Source organism: Cibotium barometz, chromosome 6, assembly GCF_041138505.1.
Source record: "Cibotium barometz isolate CiBa-2024 chromosome 6, ASM4113850v1, whole genome shotgun sequence".
NCBI lineage: Eukaryota > Viridiplantae > Streptophyta > Polypodiopsida > Cyatheales > Cibotiaceae > Cibotium > Cibotium barometz.
In genome coordinates, this window is record NC_141051.1 from 26351399 (window position 1) to 26357835 (window position 6437).

Below are 6437 nucleotides of genomic sequence, written 5' to 3' on the forward strand. Positions count from 1 at the left end.
TATAGATTGGCCTGAACCAAAGACAGTGAAAGAAGTCAGAGGATTCTTGGGATTGACTGGTTGGTATAGAATTTTTATACCAAAGTATGCTCTCATAGCTTCCCCCCTGACTAACCTTCTCAAAAAGAATACCCCATTTCAGTGGTCTGCCAGGTGCCAGAGTGCTTTTAATAAGCTGAAGATCGCCTTGGTAAACCAGTCCCATTTCTGAAGCTACCAGATTTCTCTCTAGCCTTTGAGGTAGTAACTGATGCAAGTGGTTTTGCCCTGGGAGGTGCACTCATGCAGGAAGGTCATGCAGTGGCCTATGAATCCCGAAAGCTCAGAATGCATGAGAGGAATTATGCTATCCAACGACCTAGAACTACTTTCAGTAGTATATGCCCTAAAGTTGTGGAGGCATTACCTACTGGGACAAAGATTCACTTCTGACAGATCATCAAAGCTTAAAGTGGATCTTCACTCAGAAGGATCTCAACATGCGCCAAAGAAGGTGGATGCAGACCTTACAGGAATTTGATTTTGAAATCAAGTACCACCCATGAAAAGAAAATGTGGTAGCAAATGCCCTCAGCAAAAAAGCCTCCTTGCTTGCAACTACTGTAATATCAAATCCTTTGATTATTGAAGAAAGAGAGAAGATCATGTAGGATAGATTCTTTGGCCGTATTGCTACCCTACTTATGCAGGAAAGCAAAACTCCACAGGAGTTGAACAGAGTTCAAGGGTACAGCCTGGATGATGGCATTATGTATTATAATCGCAGGCTATGCATTCCCAATGATGAGGGAACCAAGGATCAAATTCTGAATGAAGCCCATGACAGCCTTATAGTAGGACATCCAGGATTCATCAAAACCTACATGTCTGTAAAGAAAAGCTTCTTTTGGCCTGGTCTAAAAGGCCTGGTCTGAAAAAGGATGTACTGAATCATGTACGTCAATGTTTGACATGCCAGAAAGTTAAGGCTGAAAGAGTAAAAATGCTTGGGAAGTTACATCCACCATTGGACATCCCCTAGATGAAGTGGGAATGTATCAGTATGGACTTTATTATTACTGGATTACCTTCAGTGCAATCAGGTTACAACTCCATTTTCGTGGTAGTTGACAGACTAACCAAAGTTGCCCATCTGATCCTAGTAAAAGAAACCTACACTGCAGTAGTGGATGTGGCCAGAGTGTTCCTCAAAGAAATCTTAGGATTGCATGGCCTACCCAAGAGAATAGTAAGTGATCGAGATCCCAAGTTTACTTCAAGGTTCTAGACTACATTTTTCGAAGCAGTGGGAACTTTCTTGGATCTCAGCATAGCTTATCACCCTGAGACCGATGGTCAAACTGAAAGGGTAAACCAAGTAATCGAAGATATACTTCGGTCATGTTGTGGCAGGGAACCCAAGAAGTGGCTAAGCTTCTGCACCTAGTCGAGTTCGCCTACAATGCTTCTTATCAAAAGTATCGGGATGAGTCCTTTTAAAGCTCTGTATGGACAAGATTGTTTAACTCTATTAACTTGGTTCGACCCATTGATTAGGGTCGAGATGTCAAGACAGATGCTTGATGACATGGAGCAACAGATGTAGTCAATTTCATTAGAGTACGGCCCAAAAGAAGTTCTCTATCTCTTGGGAAGTACAAGAAGTTATCCCCCAAATATTGTGGACCATATCTGATTACAAAGAAAGTAGGTGACTTAGCCTACGAGCTTCTTCTGCCTCCTCATCTCAAAGTTCATAATGTATTTCATGTAAGCCTTCTAAAGAAATATGTACCAAGCCCAAATCATGTACTTGATGATGAAATCCTAACCTCTTCAACCCAAGGGCAGATGGAACTCCAACCTGAAGAAATTCTTGATGTTTGAGAAAAGATTCTTAGGAACAGAATTCTCAGAGAATTATTGGTAAAATGGAAGTTCTATCCTTTTGAAGATGCCACCTGGGAGAATGAAGCCGATCTGTTGCGGGATTACCCCCATTTTGTGAGATGAGGGCATCTCACGTTTTTCAAGTGGGAGAGAATGTAATATTCCTCCCCAGCCTCTCAAGTGCCAAAAACAGTGAATTTTGCTCATAATTCATTAGTTTTTGACCTTCCCTCTTCTAAAAGATTGGTGGCCACTCTTGTTTCAAAGAAGAGTAGAACCCTCAAACCATCAAGCCAAAGGAAAGCTCTCAAATTATCTATGTAAGTTGGAGATTCTTCTCTTTTCTATTTCTTTTATGGTTTTTTATGATTTTTGTCTTCTCTAAAATGAAATGATGTTATGCCTCATTGAAAAAAGGCATTCCCCTCTCTTCTTTAGTAAATCCAACCATTCTTTATCCTAGATGATTGATTATTGGATAAAATCAAGTTTTTCATAATGTTTCTCTTAAATAAGTAGAAAATGTTTACATTAGAATGATTTAAATACTCTTGGTGAACTTTTAATTAATTTTAGTGAGTTAAAAATTAAAAAATGGTCAGCCATACAAAGGAGGTTATGGTGAAATTTTCTAAAAATTTATGAAATAAATTTTATCTTTTATTAATCAAAAAGAGTAATCCCCATTGTTAGAGTATTCTAAAAGTGTCATTTTCATTCATGCATAGAAAGATGCATATTGATTAGTTTTTATAAAAGAATGATTTTCAATAGAATTAAATTCTATGTATAGAAAGATACATATTGATAATTTTTTATTATTATGAAAGTATTACTTTCTTCATTATGGATTTTTATGCATAAAATAATGCATAAAAGTATATTTTTTATTATAAAAGTGTTACTTTTATCATTATTGATTTTTATGCATAAAAGAATATTTTTTTAATTATAAAAGTGTTACTTTTATCATTATTGATTTCTATGCATAAAGGTATGCATAAAAGAATATTTTTTTAATTATAAAAGTGTTACTTTTATCATTATTGATTTCTATGCATAAAGGTATGCATAAAAGAATATTTTTTTAATTATAAAAGTGTTACTTTTATCATTATTGATTTCTATGCATAAAGGTATGCATAAAAGAATATTTTTTTATTATAAAAGTGTTACTTTTATCATTATTCATTTCTATGCATAAAAGTATGCATAAAAGAATAAATTTTTTATTATAAAAGTGTTACTTTTTTCATTATTGATTTCTATACATAAAAGAATATTTTTTTAATTATAAAAGTGTTACTTTTATCATAAATGATTTTTATGCATAAACATATGCATAAAAGATATTCTTTTATATTAAAAGTGTGATTTTCATCATAAATAAACATATGCATAAAATATATTTTTTTATATTTAAAGTGTGATTTTCATCTTAAAATTAGGAATCCTTAGGATATTTCACTATGTAAAGGAAGATAGTGGGCAACTTGATCTACATGATGATCACCAGGCCAGACATGAACTACATAATTGGGTTGGAGAGTTAGATTATGCAAGTTCCTCAGAAGCCACATTTGGATAGTGTGAGGCGCACACTACACTACGTGAGGTCCACAATGGATTATGGTCTCTTCTATGAGGCTAGTATAGTATGGATACACTGATGCAGATTGGGTTGGTAGCATCTTGGATAGAAGATCTACTAGCAAGTTTATGTTTTCCTTTGCGAGTGGTGCTGTTACTTGGAGTAGCAAGAAACATCCAAAGTTGCATTGTTGAGTATAGAGATAGAGTACATGTGGTGTTGCAAGCTAGCTTGGTTACATAAGCTACTTAGAGATTTGGGATTATATGTGGACATGTAGATTCTTTTTGCTCCATGCACAACACCACTCCCATAAAGGAAAACATAAACCTGCTACTAGTAGATCTTTTGTCCAAATTAGTGTATCCATACAGCTATAGCTGTATATACCAGCTTCATAGAAGAGGCCATCTATGCAATCTTATCATGCCATGCTCTTGGTGCATGCTTCTAGCCATACAAGGCTTTATGTAGCCTACACACATAATCTGGGTGACTTAAATCCTCATAAACAAGTGGCTATTCCAAATATAATTCTTCTTTGCAACTCACCATGCAAGAATGCATTCTTTACATCCATCTGATACAAAACCCAACCTTTTGATGCAACCACTATTATATATTGCAGCCACTCCAATAACAGCTCTCATGGTTGATGCAGCCACATTGTAATCCAATAACAACTCTCATTTAGCTCCATTTCCATCTTGGTAATGGGGCTAAATGTCTCCTTATAACTAATGCCATAGGTCTGAGCATAGCCTTTGGCAAAACAACCTCACCTTGTACCTACTATAATTCTTCCATTTGAGTTGTGCTTCACTTTGTAAACCCACTTACATTTAATATCCTTTTACCCTTAGGCAAAGGCACCAATTCCCATGTCTTATTTGCATCCAATGCAGCCATTTCTTCATCCATGGCTTTCTCCTAATATACATGCCCAAATGTTAAAATAATAAAAATCTCTTTGGCTAATAACTATGCATAAACATGCATAAATTAGGCATATATGCATCCACCTAGCAGCCTTTGAGCCCAAGGGTGCACACATAAATACAATGAAGTACCACATACCTTACCTTAGTGTCCCATACCACCAAGAGATATGACTTCACTCCAGTAGCACATAGCTCTAGCATGAAATGGCAAGAGAGGAGAGATAATGCTCTACACAAGAGAACATCCCTTGAGAGTGCCCCATGCCCCTATTATATAGGAGGGCCCTCAAGTGACTTTTGACTCTCCATTTCCATGTGTGAACCTTGGTTGCCTCACCTCAACCTTAGCCCAAGGTTAGACCTAACCCTTGCCCCACTAGAGCATGGGAGCATGTTCCCATGCTCCCATGTTCACATGCTTAGGGTGGGTTAGCCTCCTACTATATGCACATATAATGTGCACATAACATACTTCCCCTCTCTCAAAACATTGTACTCTTGCAATGAAAAGAAGGAAAACTGCGCTAGACATTCTCAACCGACTCCCAAGTTGAATCCTCAATTTCCTTCTCTTTCCACTTAATTTTAACCTTAGGGATTAAGCGACTACAAAGTTTCCTTTCTCCCTGAATTCAAGTACCTTTTCAGGTTCATGTGGATCATAAGACAAATCTTTGACTTCAACAAGTTCTTGAGGAGTAACTGTGGTATCCTCACCTCTCCCAGCTTCTCTTTTAGTCTACTGACATGAAAGATTGGATGAACTCTGACATCTGGAGGTAGTTTTAATTCATACACAACTGTGCCAATCCGACATATAACTTGGAATGGACCACAATATCTAGAAGATAATTCATACACAACTGTGCCAATCCGACATATAACTTGGAATGGACCACAATATCTAGAAGATAATTTTGAGCACTTTCCTGTTGTGAGACAAAGTTTGAGAATCTTTAGAAAATTTCAAATAACCCAACGCTCCTGGCTCAAAAGACCGAGGTGAGCATCCTCTATATGTCAGATTCCTCCCTCCAGCTTTTGAGGTGTGCAAGTGTAAGAACCTCCCTCCAGCTTTTTGAGGTGTGCAGGTGTAAGAACCTCCCATTCTAATCTTATAATTATTCCCCTCTCTGAAATAAAAGAAAGATCTTGTTTTACCCTGTTTTGCCCTGGAGAGAGAAAATTTCTAGAGGGAGGTAATTCAAAATTGAGATTTTTTTGATATAAAAATCCTCCTAGTGTCTAAAATGGTTTCCCCTAAAACAAAAATTCAAAAAGAACTTTCCAATTAATTGAAAATAGGTATAAAGGACCTTAGCCTAAGAGTCTAGATTTTAAAAAAAAATTAGATTATGATCCAATTAAAATTCCTATGGGCCAATAGGATCAATCCAAGTGTAGGGAGGAGATAAATTGAAGAATAAAAGAAAAACCCCCCAAAAATGAGTAAATGCTCACATAAGATGAAGAGTGGACTAAGGACCAAAGAAAAGAATTAAAAAACTAAAATTTGACACCTCAGTGTGGGGATCTCCCCTCATGAAATAGGCACCTTTTTCTCATCATTACCCCCAATTTTTAATCAGTAAAATGAGATATTTTCATCTCTCCTCTCTCCTGTTTCAAAACTAGATCCAAAAAGTAAGTTAAACTGACCCAAAAATGGTCAAAAATTGACCAAACTGATTTGGAAAATTCTAGAATCAGTTTGCTTGGTTAGAGGCTCACTTTTTCCTATAAATAGAAGCCTCCTCCTTTGTAAAAGCTTAATGGTGTTTATGCACTGTTACTCTACTCCTGTCCTGAGTCTACATTGAATTTTTTAATAATTCAATTGTTTTGGCCTAATCCTCTCCAAAGTGAATTGGTGGCCACTATTGCTTCAAGCAATAGTAGAACCCTCAATCCCTCAAGCCAAAGGAGAGCTTACAGGCTCCATGTAAGCTAATTTTCTTACTTTGTTTACAAATTTTAATGGAAAATCTATGGTTTTCTTGATTTTTATGTTTTGCAATTGATTGAATTAAATTCAG